Source organism: Eretmochelys imbricata, chromosome 6 (genome assembly GCF_965152235.1).
Source record: "Eretmochelys imbricata isolate rEreImb1 chromosome 6, rEreImb1.hap1, whole genome shotgun sequence".
Lineage (NCBI taxonomy): Eukaryota > Metazoa > Chordata > Testudines > Cheloniidae > Eretmochelys > Eretmochelys imbricata.
The window spans coordinates 5651439-5672231 of record NC_135577.1 but is presented as its reverse complement, the minus strand read 5'-3'; the positions used below and the strand labels follow the sequence as shown (position 1 = coordinate 5672231).

General features: G+C 43.4%; 3 pseudogenes; all 3 read left to right on the top strand.

Annotated features, from left to right (window-relative positions):
* The first annotated feature begins 1384 nt into the window (after positions 1-1384).
* LOC144266642 (olfactory receptor 5J3-like) lies at positions 1385-2322 on the top strand (annotated as a pseudogene).
* Positions 2323-6291: 3969 nt separating this feature from the next.
* LOC144266009 (olfactory receptor 5B2-like) lies at positions 6292-7223 on the top strand (annotated as a pseudogene).
* Positions 7224-19606: 12383 nt separating this feature from the next.
* On the top strand, positions 19607-20155 carry LOC144266008 (olfactory receptor 5D18-like; annotated as a pseudogene).
* The last annotated feature ends 638 nt before the right edge of the window (positions 20156-20793 follow it).

Sequence of the window (20793 nt, the reverse complement as noted above, 5' to 3'; positions counted from 1 at the left end):
CAGCTCCTTGCCAACTTGCCATGTGGCCTGCTAGCAACCAGAGTCCACGGCCTTGGAGCTGCCACACATGCCATTGCCCTGGGAGCTGGGGACACCCAAAATTTCCAGGGTCCATGGCTCCAGGGATCCGTTCCCTTTTTCAGAGACTTTTCAAATACCGGGGGTTTGGTCCTAACCCAACAAATTCTGAAAAAACAAAATCTTGCACAAACAAAACCTTTCCCTGCCCCTCTCTCCAGACCACCCGTAGGCATAGGCAGCAAACACAGCTGTGTAGGGCACCTGAAAATTTGGGCCACCCCTGAGTCTTAATATCCACCTACCCGCCTCTTCCTATCCCTGTTGCTGGTGGCTGCTGCAGCCTGGTGAGTCTTCCTCTGGAGGGGATCTAGTTAACTTAAAAGTGAAAAAGCCTCCAGCCTGCCAGACCTATTAGCACAACTTTGAAATTCTTAAAGAGCCATTAAAGTGGTAATGAAACCATTTAATGGGCATTTGCCAGCTCCTGGGTATATACTGTCAGTTTCTGAATTTACTGACAAAAACAGTTGTGCATCACTGTGATATTTACTCAGAACATGTTAGTCTACTGGAGCTATGTTTAAAATCTGCTTTAAAAGTATTTCATCAGTATGTTGCTGAAGATTATAAAATCACAACTCTAAACAAATCACCGTCATCCCCCTCAGGCTGCCATTGGGCACAGGGTTTAAAAATACTTCTTAGGAACCCATATCTCCTAAAGATGGATCTACCCTTTCTAAACCCTTTCTGTATTATTTTAAAAAAGATCTCAAGATTTTAAGCCAATCGCATGATTTTTGGAAGCCTGGTTCCTGGTTTTCCAACGCTTGGGATTAGCAACAGGGGATATGTTATGAAGCAGCAGTAACCAAGTGACTGGGAAACAACTGAGATGCTGTAGTCATCTAAAAGGGTTATCTGGGAGGAGTCTGAACCCAGAGAATAGGATCCCAAGTATGAGAGCTTTCTAACTTACCCTTAGTGAGCAGACAATATAAAGTAAACTCATAACTCATGCAGGTATATTTCATTGGGGAAAATTTGTAAGAATGTGCTTGAATTTGGAAATTCCCCAAGGGGAACTGGATGCCTAATTCCAGTCAATTTTATGGAGACTGGGATGTCAAAATCTCCTAGACAGCTTTGAAAACCCCAGTCCTCATGAAAAGGGAGTGTAAATCAAAAAGTCCATCTCAACTTTTCCCAGACATCACGGTGGCTGGTTTCCAAGAAGATATTCACAGCCCACTCTCAAGCCCAGTGGTGTCATTCAGATTTAATTCATGCCATGAAATTTCCTTCTTCCATGTTGCTCACTCTTGTTATCCCGGCAGGTATGGTTTCATGTAGCCCTGTATACATGGCTGAGGGCAATCACAGCATGGTGACCCAGTTCATCCTCCTGGGGTTGACGGATCGTGAGGAGCTGCAAATACCCCTCTTTGCAGTGTTTCTGGTGATCTATATTCTTACGCTGGTGGGGAATCTCGGGGTGATCATGTTGATCAGGGTTGATCCCCGACTCCACACCCCCTGTACTTCTTCCTCAGTAACCTGTCTGTCATTGACCTCTGCTACTCCACAGTCTTCGCTCCGAGGATGCTGGTGAATTTCTTAGTGGGGAGTAAAAGCATTTCTTACTCTGCCTGCATTGCCCAACACTTCTCCTTCATTGTTTTTGTGACCACAGAAGGGTTTCTGCTGGCTGTGATGGCATGCGACCGCTATGTAGCCATCTGTAACCCTCTGCTGTACACTGCTGTTATGTCTAAGAGAGTCTGTTTTCATCTAGTGGCCGGCTCATATGTAGGGGAGCTCGTGAACTCACTGACCCACACATGTGGCTTGCTGAGGTTGTCATTCTGCGGGCCCAACGTCATCAATCATTACTTTTGTGACACTAACCCATTGCTGAAGCTCGCCTGCTCTGAAAACCGCATCAATGAGATTTTGCTCATAATGTTCTCTGTGGTTCTTGCCATGTCCACCCTCCTGATTATCATCATCTCTTATCTGTACATCTTCTTCTCTATCCTGAGGATCCGCTTCACTGCGGGCAGGTGGAAAGCCTTCTCCACCTGTGCCTCTCATCTGACAGCTGTCACCATGCTCTATGGACCTGTGAGCTTAAGCCACATACAACCCAGTTCCACCTACTCGCTGGAACAGGAGAAAATCTCTGCTGTGTTTTATACCCTGGTGGTCCCCATGCTGAACCCCCTTATTTACAGCCTGAGGAACAAGGAGATTAAGGATGCTCTTAAGAGGGTGGTAGACTGGAAAAACATTCTCAGCTAATTTGTTCACCATGACAATTCCAGTCAATTGAGAAGAACAATAGGAAGAAGGAGAGGAGTATCGTCTATGTGTCACTGCCTTCATTTTTGTATCTCAAATGTTGTACAGGAATTAAATGAAACTCAAAGAACTGATGTAGCATGTGGAAATTACGTTTTAAGATTGCTTGAGAGGAACAATGTTACCTAATGTCCTGTCATTATGTGGTTGTTCCTACAGACACCCTTCCTTGTTTCTTGACCATTAATCTATTTGAAAGGCTGCCCTGAAAGGTTATCTGAGATTTAAAATAAAATAAAACTTGTTTCTAACTTTAATTTCTTAATGTGTTGCTCTAATTAATACTCAGTATGTAGCTTGCACTATGAGAATTCAATACTTTTGCTCTCTTTAGTGTCTGGGCCTCATAAGGGCTTTGTGAGCCTGACACATTTAATCTCTATCCCCTTTATAACAGCCCTTAACGTAGTTGAAGACTGTTATTAGGTCCCTTCTCAGTCGTCTTGTCTCAAAACAAGACATGCCCAATTTTTTTAAAATCTTTCCTAATAAATCAGATTTTGCAAACCCCTTTTGTCATTTTTGTTTTTCCCCTCTGGACTCTCTCCTATTTGCCCACATCTTTTCTAAAGTGTGACGCCCAAACCTAGACACAGAACTTCAACTGCAGCCTCACCAGTGCCAAGTAAAGCCAAACAGTTACTGCCCTGGTCTTACATACAACACTTGTGGTAATACACCCCAGACAGCCTTTTTCACAACTGCATCTCATTGTTGGCTGATACTCAACTTGTGATCCACTTGAACTCTCAGATCCATCTCAGCTGCACTTCTCCCTAGCCGGTTATTCCCCACATTGTATTTGTGCATTTGATTTTTCCTTCCAGAGTGAAGTACTTTGCACTTGTCTTTATATTGATCACATCTATACTCAGACCAGTCCTATATACATCTATTCTCAACAGTGTTATCATATATACTTAGGCTTGGAAGGAATAGATTTTCTCAAAAAAATGTTGGTAAATGTTGATTTCACCACAAGCACACAAACCAATGAAAAAAATATTGCTTTCAGTAATTGAAATGTACAGCTAGGCAAGAGTAAGAAAAATTGCAGCTTGAGAATGTACTAGAGTTTGATTTAAGGATATTTATTTTGACATGTGATGTTGACAATTTGTGTTTTAACAGTTATAAAGCTTTAACTCTTTTTAATCTCAGTGTTGGCTGTCATTAAAAAAATTATGTCTGACCTCCCATTGCCTGATCTCCCATAATTTCCTGCGACTGTAAAGGTTTGAACATTTAAAACAAAAAAGACTTAAAAATAAACATTGATATTATCAATTAAAATTATAAAAATTATTTAAAAAAATAAAATTCTGAACAAGGATCTCTGTACTTTTTATACAGCTTTATTCTCAATCATCTTTCTGTCACCTTATTCTGTTCTCCATCTGTACCTCTTGTCTCTTATTTTAAGCTTACATTACGAGCTCCTTTGGCCAGAGATTGTCCTTTTGTTATATGTTTGTACAGCACCTAACAGAAGGGGGTTGGGATTAAGCCTAATTCTAATGAATTAATTAAGTACTATCAGTAATAATGCTCATGTAATCTTACTCCCACCAATGCCGTATATTTCAGAGGGGTAGCTGGGTTAGTCTGTTTCTGCAAAGACAATGAGGAGTCCTGTGGCACCTTAAAGACTAACACATTTATTTGGGCAGAAGCTGTCGTGGGCTATAACACACTTCTGGGTTCCAGCTCATGATACCTTCTGCCCAAATAAATGTGTCAGTCTTTAAGGTGCCACAGGACTCCTCGTTATCAATGCCATATAGTGATTTTATAGGTTTACTAACAGCAATGCTATAAATTGATCGTATATTTTAAGGACTAGATGGGACAATGAGATCATTTAGTCCAACTGTATAACTCAGGCCACACTTTGATACGGTTACCCTCTGTATTAAGCCCATTAACTTGTGTTTTATTAAGTGTGTCTTCCAGAGAGCCATTGGGTCTTGATTTCACAGCATCTCTAGCTGGAGAATCCACCACTTCCCATGGTAGTTCATTCCAGCGGTTAACCACCCTCACTGTTGAAAATGTGAGCCTCATGACTAAATTGAATTGGGATAGTTTTACTCTGAGCAACATGACATATTGTTCAGTAGAACTGGGGGTGGGGGGAAATTGGGCTAAAATACTTGTTTTTCTGAGCAACGCAGATTTGGGTTCGCTGAAATATTTTATGAATTTGTATCAAATGAGCTGAATTATTTTGCTTTGAACTAAAACCTCAGAAAAATCAGAAAGGTCTAAATAGTTTAAGTTTCCCATTTAAAAGACTGTTTCAAAATTTACTTTCATTTTATTAAAAAATATAACAATTGGAAAAACAGCAACTGATCAAACAAAAACATTTCATTCAACTTGTCAGTCAGCCAAAAATTTGGAAAAAAAATCAATTAGGTTCAATCAGAAACTAAATTTTTCATTTATGTTTCAGAAGAGCCAGCAAACCAAGAAGTCAGGTATTCACACAGCTCTTTTCATCATACATTTTGTTTCTCATCATTGCTATCTACTGATTAGCCCTATTCTCATCAGTGATACAATTCTACTGCTTTAGGGCTGGTCAACATGGGAAACTGACTCTGCAGTAACTGACTCTAATGTAACTCCCTATGTGGCCACTTTTCTTTGTCCAGTTTAGTTTAATCCAGTGGATTAAGAGGGTCCATACCAGGAGCTATTCCAGAATAGCTCTAGTGCCTTACATTCACCTATTACCTTGCTCAGGAATAACTTCCCAGTGTAGACAAGCCCCTGTTCTCACCAACACTGATTTGGAGCTTTCACCCCTCCATGCAAAGGTGGGACACTGAACAGCAAGGTTTATCAGTGGGGAAATGAATTTATTTGATTTTTTCCCATCCCGAAGAACCCAATACAATTTTGCAAACATTCTGGTGTAGCTGAATCCACATTTTTCTCTGAAAAAAAGTTTCAGCCAAAGAATTTTACCCAGCTGTCGTTAGGATCCTTTCTACTCCATGGAAATGCCTTACCCTTAAGCTCTGCTAGGTAGACTTGAGCCAAGGGATAATAGGGTTTCGCCAATGGTGAGTAATAGTGAGAGGACAGAAACCACAGAAGAACACTCAGATGCAGCTTCCTCCAGGGTTCAAGAGTTGACCCGCTACCCAACCTCATTCATGGGGGTTCTTTTTTATCTTGTATTAATACAGTTTCAATGAAAAATATCAGAGCACAATATTGGATCAATGCTACTGTACAAAGGTGATTTTATCTTTCTCAGCTGATAAATGTCTACCTTCTTGACACCTTAACATCAGAAAAAAAAAAAACTATAAATAAATCTTCAGCTAGTACAAGTCCTTCTGCACTAGTGTGATTCTGTGGTCACAAAGTTTGCCATGGAATTCACCCTGTTGCTTCCAGAATGTTGGCCCAGAATCTCCACTTTCATTAAATAGGCCTCAGGTGTCCAGCCCTTTGTGGAATTGACCTTCAATGCATAGCCAATGCAGTGCCATCTGCTTGTGTCTGCAGGCTGCCTAAAACAATAGCTCTGAGAAGTATTAACAGTCCCATTCATCTTAATCAGAGCTCTGGGGTCTCCTTGTGTGTGGGGTTTTCCCTTCCAGGATGCCATAGAGCAGCCAGGCACTTCACATTTTGTTTCCTGTCACCTTGCCCAGCTAGTACAAGGAGGAGTTAATTGGACCAGGCAGCCTGAGTTGCTCCAGGTAGGAGGGAGCCTGGGCCCATGTCCAACTTGCAGCTAGGGAGCATAGGGAATGACAAGTACACTGCGGCGGCTCAGGCCGAGGGGAGTCAGAATGCGTGTGAAGGATCCGCTCTTGGTCCTTTCTTGGCTCCTGTTTAATTGTACGTTTCACTTTTCCCCTGTAAAGGAGGAGATCATGGGTGGAAGAAATGGCGGAGGGAAATCACACCGTGGTTACAGACTTCCTTTTCCAGGGGTTCATGGATGTTCCGGAGCTTCAGGTCCCCCTCTTTGTGTTGTTCCCAATGATCTATGTTATCACCCTGGCGGGGAATTTAGGGTTGATAGTCTTGGTCAGGTTCAACTCCGGACTCCACACCTCCAGGTACTATTTCCTCAGCAGTTTGTCTCTTGCCGACGTCGGTAATGCCTCGGTTGCTGATGACTTTTGGGGTTCAGGGCAAACCCATTTCTCTCGCTGCATGCACAGCACAGTTTCCTTTGTCTGTAACTTTCTGACCAAGGAAGCTTTGCCTGGTGGCGGTAATGGCATCTGATCACTTCCTAGCCCTCGGTAGCCCCTTGCTCTAGAGCCTCCTCATGTCAACGATACTGTGTGTGTTACTAGCGGTTGCTTCCTACATATGTGGCTTTGTGAACGCGGTTCTTCAGACTCCAATTATAATTTGCCCTGTCCTTCTGTGACTCCAATGTCATCCACCATTTCTTCTGTGACATCCCCCCAATCCTTAAGCTGTCCTGCTCCGACACCCACAACGCTAACACAGTGTATTTCACCTTGTCCACTATAGTGGTCATGACTACGAGTCTCATTGTACTATTCTCCTATATGTACATCCTCATTGCCATCCTGAAGATCCACTCTGCCAAGGGCAGAAGCAAAACCTTCTCCACCTGCGCCTCCCACCTGATGGCCGTAACAATTTTCTACAGGACTGTGATCTTCATGTATTTACAACCCAGTTCCGACTACACCACAGACCCAAAAGAGATCATCTCTGTGTTTTATATACTCATAATTATCATGCTGAATCCCCTGATCTACAGCTTGAGGAACAAGGAGATGAAGGACGCCTTTAGAAGGATGATAAACAGGAAGGTTTGTTCTCAGTTAATATAATTATTGGGATTTGTGCTTATCAATAAACAAGTGATGAATTAATAGTGAATTCTCTGTGTCATAGCTCTGATTTCTTTGTTTTAACTGTATTCTGTGGCATGTTCGGAAAAAAAAAAGGAATCCAAGACTGTTAATCTTGGAAATTCAGTTTCCCATGTTCAGGAATGACTGCGAGGCTGCAAAGAATACAGACGCTCCCTGACTTATGCAAGCATTCCGTTCCAGAATGCCTCGTGTACCTCGAATTTTGCGTAAGTCGGAAACGTATCTCCGAGCATTACGTGCAAAAAAAACCCCAAAAAACTCCTATTTCTAGTTTATGGAACTTTTTCCATAATCTCGGATTTGCGTAACTCGGGGAGAATCTGTGCACTATTGTAAGGGAGCATTTGTCACAGTTCCCCTCTGACTCCCTTTGCTGGATATGCACCGACTTGTGTTGAGGGGAATCCCATCTTGGATCCCCAGTTGTTTTAAGGTGCCAGAGATTGAATGGAGCCAGTCACTGCTGCAGTCTTGGGGTTCCTAGGCATGCAATCAGGGTGCAGGTCCTCTGCCTAGTGCCCTTTCTGGAGAGCTAGAACCTGCTATCTAGCTGCCTAGTCCCTGGGCTCAGGGATGACTTTTCAGACTCTGCCATAGCTTAAACACCCCCTGTCCTAGAATGCCACCAAACAGTGTGGGCCTTCTAGGTTACAGCTGAACTCTCCCATAGGGCCACAGAGTATGTGTAAAGACTATAACACACAGAGAGAGACACTCTGAACAGGAATCTAACACGGCAGAGCTAACACTTCACCAGTAAAGCACAATCTCATTTAGAAAAGGACACACATCCTAACTTCAATGGGCCTCACTAGCTCATCCTTTCCTTGGGAGTCCCCTTGTTTATATATCTATGTTCAGAAAGACTGCTCCTCTCCCTCCTCATCTAGCTCCTACACGCAGCTCCTCTCAGTTTGAGCTGGTCAAACATGGCCAGGTAGAGCCCAAATTGAGCAGCTTTTGCCCTTGTATAACCATCTTACTCTCTGTCAGGTGACCTCATGATCAGCCGCTGCGGAGGGCCAGATACCCCTACCAGGCAACCACTGCTTCCCCCTCCCGCCTCCTGCCGGCATCAACAGAAAGTTTAGATGGAAAATTTTCAACCACCTCCAGCCAGGAACAGATCCAAAGCTCATTGAAGCCAAAGAAAAGACTCCAATTGACTTCAGTCAATATTTGGCTCAGTCTGCAGGAGTTTAAGTGGGGATATTCAAAAGGCACCAAACTCCCATTCCAGGGAGTTGTCCAGGGAACTGGATGTCTAACTGCTCATTGAAAATGTGCATTTGCTCACGGGCAGTTGTTGATTTCACTATGGGGTTTCCAATCCTGGACCGGTATTAAAGTGTTGAAAGGAAAATAGCATTGGTAGCCAAATGAGTTTGGCCCACACACGTATTGCCAGTTTAAGAACATCACAATGTTAATCAATAGAGTAACTTTGATGTCTTTTTAGTTATGGCAGTATAGCTTCATTCCATTTTGCACATATATGGAAAAATCATAAGTAGTATTCCTAGGAGCACAAGAAGTGGATTTAAGTGATTGATGATTCAGAGAAAACTTCCCTGGACTAACCAGAGCAGATGAATATTCAAATGTCAGTGTGTGAGCAAGCTTCCTAGTGCTATGAATATTGATAGCCCCATCACACTAGTACTTCATAACAGGTACTAGTACATCACAATCGTACATCTTTATAAATTGATTGGACTACATGTATCCTTTATCTGTCCCCACATCATACTCGCAAGTCAATGGAGTTACTTCTGGGATGAATCTGTCTCAGGGTTTATAAAGTCCAAAGAAAGCCAAACAAAGCAGACCCTTGACATAATTTCATGCTCACCAGAGAAACTCTTTCATAGGTTGGTGAGAAGATAAAGAAGTAAATTGAAGCACTCCCATAAAAATGTCTAGGACTGAGATCTATGGTGCTGAACTAATGTGCACTGGAGAGACTCCATTGAGTCCAATGGCCAATGGCTCTGGTCCTTAATGAATGACAAGGGGGCTGGTATAGTTTTTTCAGATTGATTTGAATGAGAAGGGGCAGCTCTTTTTTTTTTATACACAGCTGTTCTCTGGGAGAAGGTGCCACTATACAAATTGTCTTGGCAAATTGTCTTAACTTCAGTTACACTACAAACAGGTTTACTTCTTCATTACTCTGGCAGAGCAAGCGTTAATATTGACATTATTTCTGTATCATGACTCATATGTTGTTTTCCTAACCATTCCCAATATGTTTTCTTGCCCAATTTGATAACGACAGAATTGCTCAAAAAACAATGTTTTAATGAGGCCCACAGCAGCTTATTATAATCCATAATAATGGATGCCATCTACATAGTTCTCCAAACTTTGGAGAATTATGTCAATATGAACATTACTGGCATAACCAGTGCTGGACAATAGCATTTACTCTTTCCCTTTTTTCCCCTTTCAATATCTTCGCTTTCGGGCCAAATTCATCTCTGGCATCATTCTTTTATGCCAGGGCTATATTTGGCCCATTATGTCCAAAGCCATGACAAATTAAACCAGGTCACTGCGGGCATGAGTCTATGATCCTTGCTGACATTGACTTGCACTTACTCATAGCAGGAGCCCCAATGAGATCAAGTTCTACTCAGCGCAAGTAAAGCCAGATTGGCTTAGGTTCCAAATAAACTAAAAATTTTAATGTGCACAAGACAGACAAGAAGGGGCTTTATCCCATACATAACAACATGTTAGAGCATCTCGAAACTATAGGCTCGATTCTGTTGTCCTTACACTGAATAGCCCCTTACTGTGAGAGTGGTCTCATGGACTTCCACCTGCTGAAAAAGTGTGGGTAAGGGCATAAAAATCTGCCATTAAAAAGCCACGAAACTATGTTAAGGAAATAAGCAGAATATCTTATTTAATCTGGAAGAAACAGTGCAATCCTCAGAATGTTTTATGTCAATGCAACATTCATACAAATCAGTATTGAAACTGATGGTGAAGTGAAATACAATTGGCCAGATTCTAAGCTAGTGTAAATCAGCATCACCACATTGATGCCAAAGGGGCAGAAACCCCAGGTAATGTAATATAACTTGAGGGAGTGCCACTTAAATTAATGTGGCTATATCTCCAGTGGGTGTAAATCATCTTTGCCCCATTGAAATCAATTCCATACGGCTAAATTGAGTGGAAATCCATCAACCTCATCAAAAACCTCACAGATACAGACTGAAATCAATGGCGCTCCAGCTCCAGTTGGTGTAAGCTAGCGTCACGACATTGCAATCAATGGGGCCAGATCCCCAGCAGGTGAAAATCAGCATTAGCTCCATTAGTGCTAATGCGTGAGACCCCAAAGTAAATAGGTGGAGCGCTACTGAACGCATTGGGCCAGAACCATAACTAGTCAAAATTGGTGTCATTCCATTGAAGTCAGTGGGGCTACACACATTTATACAAGAAAAGGATCTGGCCCTTATGACCATAGGATTTCCCAAGGCACATAAATGACTTACGGGCAAACGCCCCTTATTGGGGCAGCAGTCTGGCTTGTTCTATCCAATTGGCAGATCATGTCCTTAACTTGTAACCTGGTGTAGATATGTAACCCACACACCACCTGGGTGTGGTGCTCTGTCCCATCTGGTGGCACTGAGACCACTTAGAGAGAGTTTAATGAGTCTACCCTACATCCTTATTTAAGAGACATGTGGCTTTTAGCTCATGTGGTAGAGGCTCATGTACTAAGCTGCAGAGGTTCAAATTCAAATTCAATCCCGCCCGCCGAAGACTGGGGCCTGTCGGTGTTACAGATGCACATCAAATTATCCACCCACAGGGGCAAGTGTGAATTGTCTGATGTTCATAGCTTCCCAACTTTAACCTTAATCCTAACCATACCCCTGCAGAGTTTGGGGAAGTTCTGGGGCAGACTCTTGTTCCATGACTGAACTAACCTGTAGAAGCTACCAGTTCCCCTCGGTCTCATAGAAACATGGGGATTGCCAGACAGGATCAGACACAAGGTCTATCTAGTCCAATAGCCTGTCTATGACAGTGGCTTATACCAGATGCTTCTAAGGAAAGCGGAAGAAGCTCATACTAGGCAGATGTGGGATAATCTTCCCCCAACATTAGGTCACTGGAGAATGAAAACAGTGGTATATTAGGTGATGGTCTGTTTCCATCTTGGCATTTTGTCAGAGGCCCATGCAGTGGTTATTCTGATGTTGTTTAATCAGTTCTCCCTAAGAATCATCTGCATTGTCAGCTTTGTCCACAACCCTCCCTGACTTTGTATAGGTCCATATCTGAGTCTGCACTGGGATCAGAGTGAACCTCACATGATCTATGAGTTTGATGGAAATATTTTCCACATACCAGGCCCTGAGTTCTCTCTCTGATCCCACAGGATTGACATGTACTGTTCTCTACAGTCCTAGCCTCCTTACAATTCTGTCACAGTAGTGCTAGAATTGAGATTGTGTGATCTTAGCACACCAGGAGTTGAGCACAGTCTAACAAAAGAGAATATAAAATAGATGGGCCTGTATATTTAACAGCATCCTCTACTGAGATGCAATTTCAGAACCGCTCAGGTATTTGCATGATTTCAGCATCCTTTTACCTGAGTTTCAATCTACAGAGGACACCCAACCTAAAGCACTAATGGTAACTGCAATTCACCTTTAAATCAAGAATAAGAGACCTGTGATTTACAAACAGAATCTCATGAGGTCTAGCCTTACTGAGTACAACAAACTGCAGACGCCCTCTAAGTAGAATGCTGGAAGTGTGCTACTCCCATAATAACCCAGTGGTCAGTGGATTGAAACCAGGGTCAGCTAGCCCTGGCCTGTTTATTATTTACGGGTATAAAATGCCCATGACTAAAGTTAGTCTGGAAAGTGGAAGAAAGTTTCTAACCATCAGAGGAGGGAGGTTCAGGAACAGTCTCCCACTAGAATTAGTGGAGTTATACAACCTAACTCGATTTAAAGTGGAGTTGAATAAGTTTATGAATGGGATTATATCATGTTGCTGCCTGCAACAGCAGTAGACTGGACTCAATGACCTCAGGGGGTCACTTCCTGTCCTATGTTGCTCTTGGGATTGCCAATTTTAACGAGCCTGCATTATGCACAATCATTTTTGTGCAATTCAAAGAAATGCTGCAACCTGAGAAATCAGGATGGTGACCCAGAGAACTTGCCCCCACTCTCACAGCTGTTTATTGATTTTTTTTAAAAATCAATAACTACATGTATTGAGAAAATATCGTCCTGTATATCATCTTTCTAAAGGCATCCTTCACTCCATGTTTCTAAGGATGTAGATCAGGGGGTTCAGCATAGGGAACACAGAGATGACATTGTTTTGGTCCAAGGTGTAGCCAGAACTGGGTCGTAAATACATAAAATCAGAGTATCGTAGAAGGTAGTGACAGCTGTTAGGTGAGAGGCAAAGGTACAAATGGGTTTGAGTGGATCTTCAGGATGGTGTATTAAGAAGATGGCCTGAAACATAAGGCCGTGTATCAGAGTCCTGGTGTGAGGCCTAAAGCCTGAGCTAAAGTAACCAAAACTTTGCAGATCTAAAGCAAAGCCAAGCTGTGAGCAAGAGGCAGGCCCTGTTCACAGAATCTGGCAAGAACAGGGCTGATATTGCAGAATCACACGTGCTTAAGTAGTGCTTAGGCACAAGTATATATACGCCAGCACATTCCAGAAAGGCGGTACCAGAACACCTTGATACCAAACACATTCCCCAGAGATAACAGGAGCACGCTGACCCATCTTAAGAATAAGGTCAGGATGACAGCATGATGGATAGCGATGTTTTAATCAAACCAACATGTACAAGGTAATGGGCAGCCCTTGGATCCGTCAATGAGTGGCACCCTAATACGTCAGAGGGTGTCACTCTGATACGTCAGGGGCAATACGTCACTTGTTTGTATTTGTGTTTAAAGATGTATCTCAGAGGGAGTGTCTTTGGCCAGCCTAGCGAGCAGTGAGAGTCCCACCACTGACTGAGTTGCGTCCATTGACACAAGCATACAGGTCTGACTATCCATCCAGATACTATTACTGTGCTCTATTGACAGTAAACCTGGCCAGGTGCCTTCACTGAAAATTAAGTCTGTGGATTTCTTGGGCTGTTTAATTGAGGTCTGCTATCTCCACAGAGCTGGGACAGCACACTGAACGAACACACACGCAGCCAACATCTGACCACTGATGGCGACAAGGCTGTACATATAAGAGACTATCTAGAAAAACTAGCATAGTAATCTTGACAAATATAGTTGACAAGGTGAAATGAATAACATCATTGCGTTGTGTATGTCAGAGCAGGACAGCTTAAGGATGGGGAGGGATGTCAGAGAAGAAATGATTGCTGACCCTGGGGTGAGAGAAAGACAAGCTGAATATACAAATTGTTAGGGCCGTTGAATTCACAAAGACACAACATCTATCAGCACGCAGGATTTCCTGGATATGATGACCCTCTAGAACAGTGGGTTACAGATGACTGTGAAGCGGTGAGAGGCCATGGTGGCCAGGAGGCATCATTCATTGGTCACAAAGACACAGACAAAGAAAAATTGCACAGCTCACTCAGTGAATGAAATGATTCTATTACTCTCTGCTACAGAAGTCATGAGCACCCTAGGTGCAATGACAGAGGAATAACCAACATTGACAATGGACAGATTACTGAGGAAAAATCGTATAGGGGTGTGAAGATGGGAGTTAATCCTGATTAAAAGTCATCCCAAGATTCCCTACCAGTGTGATAACATAGCTCGGTAGCAACAACATGAAGAGTGGGACGTGTAGCTCTGGGTGGTCCATGAATCCCAGAAAAATCAACTGTGTCACCATGGTATGAGGCGGCATGGGTGGGAAATCTAAATTTGCAAATGAACTGGAGCCAAAAAGGGAGCATGTGTAGATTCCTTGTAACAACTCTGACTGCTCCTGTGAAATAGTGTGTCTTGGGGAATGTATTATGGGTTATGCACACACTTCCCCCTGGAGATGGTGCACTGTCTCCTTACAGAAACACAGCACACTGTGCATTGTTTGGCATTCAATTAAATATGCACAGAGATTCCACCACAATACGAGAGACTGTCCAAATCTGAATCGTTCCCATGCCAGAAATATCCCTTAGGGCACAGAGCTTTGCCATCTATGTCTCTCCTGCTCACCCTCTCTGTTGTTAAATCAGATTAGTTTGGAAAGGAGGTAAATCATCTCTTGTAAATGTATAGACAATAATGAATGGTGTAGAACATTTTCATTTACACTGGTTTTCTCTTCTGGCTCCCATCAATGTCAGTGGGAGTTGATGGCACTTGGCACCACAGAAACTCAAAGCAAAAGTCCTGCAAGGGATCTGTGTCTAACATTGGGAATCCCCAGCAGAAAGATGTTGCAGGGCTAATATGTACCTGTAGAGACATTCATGTCATTGAATGTCTTTTTTTCTTCCTGAAGGCTAGATATTAAATGGAAAGATCTGCTCAACTTTAGAGAGTCACGAACACCAAAGGGCAATAATACATGTAGATGACCATAAGTGATAGCTAACATAAGGACCATAAGAAGTTCTAAAAATCATCCCCCCACCCCTCATTGGGTATATCTATGCGCCATTCCAAGGTGTGATTTCAGCTTGGGTATTCCTCAATCTCTACAGAAGTGGTGTAGGTCCAAAAACCTAACTTTGACAATTGTTTTAAAGGATAATTATTTTAAGTGGTAATATTATAAGTGGGTACAGAGTAGATATACGTGGGAAAAGGATTTCCTGTCTCCTGAACATATTCAAGATTTCAAAATATTTTCCCATTCTACATTGGGATGAAACCAGATCTTCTGGAAAAACTTCCCAGAAAGTGAGAGGTAGAGAAGCTTGACCCATGAATAACCAGTAGCCCAGTGGTTAGGGTACTCATCTAGGTTAAGGGATGAACTGGTGGATTTTCAACAGTTCCAGGGAGACTCCTTGACAGTCACTAATATGACTTGGCCCTCCAGATAAGCCCCGGATACTTCCACTCAAAATGCCACCCAGCAATTGCCTGGTGGGTCAGGATGACTTGACCACCACAGAAAAGGTTGGGGGAGAAAGGATGCTGGAGAGACTCTAGTAACACTTATAGAAAGGGGTGCATCCGTTTGTCATCATCCATGTCCATCACCTGAAGTATCATTCCCCATAGCTCTCTTGGCTAGGCAAACCCACAGTTTCTTGTGGATGCTCTTCCCCAGGCCACACCTAACTCTCCCCAAACTCACTAACTCCCCCACCAAGCTGATCACAACTCCTTCTTCCCCATTCCAAATCAGGCACTTGGACTTGGGTCTCTCACATCCCAGATCAGGCTTACAATCACTGGGCTATCAAGATAGACTTTCTCTTTGTGTGTCCCAATGAATCCTTTATTGTTCATCCAACAGGAGAGATTGAGAGACAGAGATGCACCATAGAATAGAAAACAGGGCAGACATTAGGGCACTCCCCTGTGATATTGGAAACATAGTTCTATTTCCCTGCTCTTAATTAGACAGAGAAGTAACTTTAATAGGGGTCTCCCACATCCCAGGTGAGTGCCCTGCTAGCTGGGATTTGGCTATTTTGGAGTTGCTCTCTCTATGTCTCTGGAGTTTAATCACAAATTCCACCCTGAACCTGAGAAATGTTGAATCAAAACTGAGACATTCCAATTAAAAGATTCCTATTTGGCAAATCCATATTTGTGGTGGAAAATCTATTTTATTAAAAAAGTTCCCAGCCAGCTTGAGTGCAGAGAATGGACAGTGCCCACTTTGTGAGCAGCTGTTCAGTATTTTGTTTAAGCCTCATCATTCAATGTGTGGGCCCAGGTGTGACGGAGAGCTGGGCAAGAGCTGCTGACTCAGCCCTCTGTCATGCCAGCTCCCATTAAGGGAAGCAAATTGGAGCTGGCTAGAAAAACCTGCACCGAGTTGGTGAATGGGAGACAGTTACCCACCCAATTAGCCTGGGGCTATAGAAAAGGCTGGGAGAACAGCCGCTGAAAGTGGGGGAGAGTAAGGGAGTGGAGGCAGAGGCAGGGGCAGGGAAGTGAGGCACAAAGAAATTACAGTCAAAATTTGCCACTAATTTTGGATGCCCAATTTGAGACCCTGCAGCAGCCCAGAACTGGAATTGCTGGGAAAATCCCCTGCTAAGCCCCTGGAATCCCTGGGATGTTGCCTGCCCAGGGCAGATGGACTCTTGGGGGGATTAAACTGGGAATCTCTAGCAAATCTCGATTGATCCTGTGTGAGCAGCAATTTTTTAAAGGGTCAAATTTGGGCAGAATTTCATGAGACTGACATAAGGCAGCGCCCTGTCAAATTTCAAGTCACTGCTGCAAAGCTTGGGGTCACCAGAGCTTTTCAGAGGAAAAGTGATCTGAGGTGGGGTGTTTTTTTTTTTTTTTTTTTTTTTAATGTGGGTAGAACAATGTCTTTTCCCCTAGCTTTGATCTCAGAAATGGCAGAACAAGCTGAATCTTTCCAACTAAATACATTTCAATCTGAGGCAGGCAGCAGCCTTTTAAGTCAGGTCAATACACCGACAGGAAGCATTTCAATTTTGTAACGTCCACATGTTTCATGCTGATCAAAAATTTGAAAACCAAAGATTTTGACATTTGCAAATGGACATTTTTCAGAATTTCCATTCTGTTCAAAATGTTAATATTTTAGCTTTTTTTCTTGATTTGTCAACATTTGTTTAGATCTCAAGTCAGTTTTTCCCATGGCATGGAAATTCTGAATTTCACTCAGCTCTGCCCTGTAGAATAGACTCAGCTACAGCAGGGTAAAGGTGTTTTGTTCTAGGGTAGCACGAGGGAGGAAGCACTAATGCAATGCGATAGGTAGCTCTGTGGTGCAATGGCTGGTCCATCATCCCTGCTAATGGAGGTGGTGATGCACAGATTGGGTTTCACCTGAGTCAATCCTGTCAACATTTCCTTTATGGCCTGTATTACGCAGGAGGTCAGACTAGCTGATTACAATGGTCCTCTCTGGCCTATAATCCATGGACCTATTCAGTATATGGCACCTTTATATTGATATAACTTTATCCACACCGATGCTTATACCAGTATATCAGAGGAGAAGCACATCCCTAACAGATATAGCAACACCTGTAAATCTTTCGGCTGTAGGCCAGATCTAAGTGTTGGCACGTGGCAGAGATGAAACCTGTACTCCTAAATTGAATTGACACTTTGGGCATCTCAATCCAAAACCAGGCCCCATTGCTATTCCTGAAATCCCCTCTCAACTGAGGCCAAACCCCATAGATGCCTAAACTCACTTGGCACCTACATTTTTGCAGTAAAAGCTCCTTTGTGCCTGTTTCAGCCTCTGAGGATGCACACTGCTACTTCTTTCTGAGTATCCAGATGCCTACCCCTTCCACCTCAAAGGAGAAGAGATTTGACCAGGGGTCTCCCACCTCTCCTGTGGGCACTCTAGTTGCTGAAATATGCGATATTCTGGTGTGGTTCTCCCTCAATCTCTCCTGTTAGAGCTGTTCTATTTTGGAATCTGTGATTTATTATCCCCAGTCTCCAGGAGACATCAAAGACATTTTCATGATCTCTTCTGACATTCTATCAGGGGGTAGCCATGTTCGTCTATATCCACAAAAACAACACAGTGTCCGGTGGCACCTTAAAGGCTAACAGATTTATTTGAGCATAAGCTTTCGTGGGTAAAAAACCCACTACATCAGATGCATGGAGTGAAAATTACAGGTGCAGGCATTGTTATCCTGACACATGAAGAGAAAGGAGTTCCCTCACAAGTGGAGAGCCAGTGTTTGCAGGGCCAGTTCAATCAGGGTGGATGTGGTCCACACCCAATAATTGATGAGGAGGTGTCCGGTTTGGCCAATGTACATGGTAGAGGAGCATTGCTGGCACATGATGGGCTATATCACATTAGTAGACCTGCAGATGAATGAGCCCCTGATGGTGTGGCTGATGTGGTTGGGTCCTCTGATGGCTTCACTGGAGTCGAATAGGGACTGGGAGTGGCTGGCTCACTACAAAATCAGCTTTGCCTCTCCTGGAATTGACACCTCCTCATCAATTATTGGGAGCCAAACCAGCCCATCACTTCCTCCACCAAATACAAACCACAATGGAATTTACTGAGTGTACACCTACACCATGACTGGTAAGAAATGTCATTATTATTATCTTTTGAGCATCTCTTGTGGCAGTGAATGTGGCAGTGAAATTCCAGAGAAACATAACGGCCATACTGGGTCAGACCAAAGGTCCATCTAGCCCAGTCTCCTGTCTTCTGACAGTGGCCAGTGCCAGGTGCCCCAGGGGGAATGAACAGAACAGGCAATCATCAAGTGATCCATCCCCTGTCGCCCATTCCTAGCTTCTGGCAAACAGAGGCTAGGGACACCATCCCTGCCCATCCTGGCTAATAGCCATTGATGGACCTATCCTCCATGAGCTTATCTAGTTCTTTTTTGAACCCTGCTATAGTCTTGGCCCTCAAAACATCTTCTGGCAAGGAGGTCCACAGGTTAACTTAGTATTTATCCCTAGGAGATGCATTTTCTCCTTTCTAGGCTCTGGGAATCTGAGAGTCAAAAGTAACCATAGAATCAGTTACAGTCCATACCACTTACAAATGTTAGTACCTCTGCGAGGATTTGTAAAGGGGAGGAAAAATAATGCACATGGTGACAAAGAATGTCTGTAAAACATACACTGACTTCAATAGGACTGTGACACTTTAAGGCTACATAGACAGTGATACCAAACTTTTCCGCTGGGGCTGTCTCATAGTAGGCACCTAAATTTCTATTTAGGCACCTATGTAAAAGGGCACTGAGCATCCCTTGTGCCCTTTGAGGTTGCTTGGATTAGGAAGAGAAAATCAATGACCATGAATAAACTCTTTAGCATTGATTATTTGTGTACATTGATAGGAGATTATTTGCCTCCCTTCTAAACTAAACACTCCCAATCTATATATCTCTTATTTTACAGAAGATTTGACCCACTGGATGGTTTCATGCATATTAACACAGAGTATACAATATTTCTGTAGCTAGAACATATCCTATCTCTAATGGAAAGCATGTGGGTAATACAAAGAGAACATTCCCTAGGAGTGTCCTTTGATGTATTATGTTTGTTCTTATGAAATGGTGTATAATCACAGGGATTATGAGGGATCTGTACTCAGTACTTTATTGGTCCCTGATTAATTGTAATCCTTATTTTTATTTTTCACCAGCAGAGGAGAGAGTTTCTGGAAGAAATGGGAGAGAGAAATCACACCACGGTGACAGAGTTCATTTTTGTAGGATTCAAATGTTCATCCAGATCTACAGACCCCCTCTTTATGTTGTTCCTTGTGATGTATGTGGTCAGCCCGATGGGGAATCTTGGGATGATAGCGTTAATCATGGTTGAAACCCAACTTCATACCCCCATGTAAATTTTCCTAAGCCAGATGTCCATTGTAGATATTGGATATTCCACAGCCATAGCTCCCAGGCTGCTCATGACCTTGGTAGCAGAGACGAGAACCATTCCTTTCATTGAGTGTGTGGCACAACTATTCTTCGTCTGTTTCTTTGTGGTCAGTGAAAGTTGCCTCCTGGCTGTGATTGCGTATGACCGCTTCAAAGCTATCTGTAATCCACTGCTCTACAGAACCATCATGCCCAAGAGACACTGTGTCCTGCTGGTGGCTGGCACATATGTCTGTGGCTCTGTGCATTCAATTGTGCAAACTCTATTTATATTCAGTTCGTCCTCGAGCAGAGGCAACGAGTCCCCATTTCTTTCAAAGGTATCCATGTAATCTGGGTATTGATCAGGATGCTGGGTGTCCGAGTCAAGAAGGTGGAGTAATTCCAGGGGCGGAAGCTGGTTCAAGGAACCCCCGACTTTTGCAGTCATTTCCATTGCGCAACTCCAGCAGGGATATCATCGGGCTAGGCTCATGTAGTGAGGTCATTGTTCACACCTGGTGTGGTGTGTCCCTGTTGCATACGGGCCACTTACTTGCGTAGAGCCTGCTTTTCTCCAAAAAGTTGCACCACCTAATGTCACGTGCTGCATCCGATAATTAGGCCCAGGGGTTAAAGCGCAGGTTGCAGTGAGGTGCAGGATTGCGCCTAGGCTGAGAGTGGTGCTAGAATCAAGGTCCAGGGACACACCACGGTCCAAACCAAGATCACAGTACATCAAAAAAGCAGGAGAACCAGAGCCAGAGTCTAAATCCCTGCCAAAGGTCATAGCCGGATAGTCAGAGAGCAAAGATCAGCCAAGTCAATGCAAGCCAGAGTCCAGATACAGGCCGAGGGTCAAAGCCGGGTAGCCAATGTCCGAGTGTTTGAGGAAGATCAGGAGGAGAAGGCAATGCTGGAGTGGGTTGGTGGAGGGCCTGGAGCGGGGCTAGAGAAGGGCAAGGAGAGTATGGAACTAGGATGGGTAGCC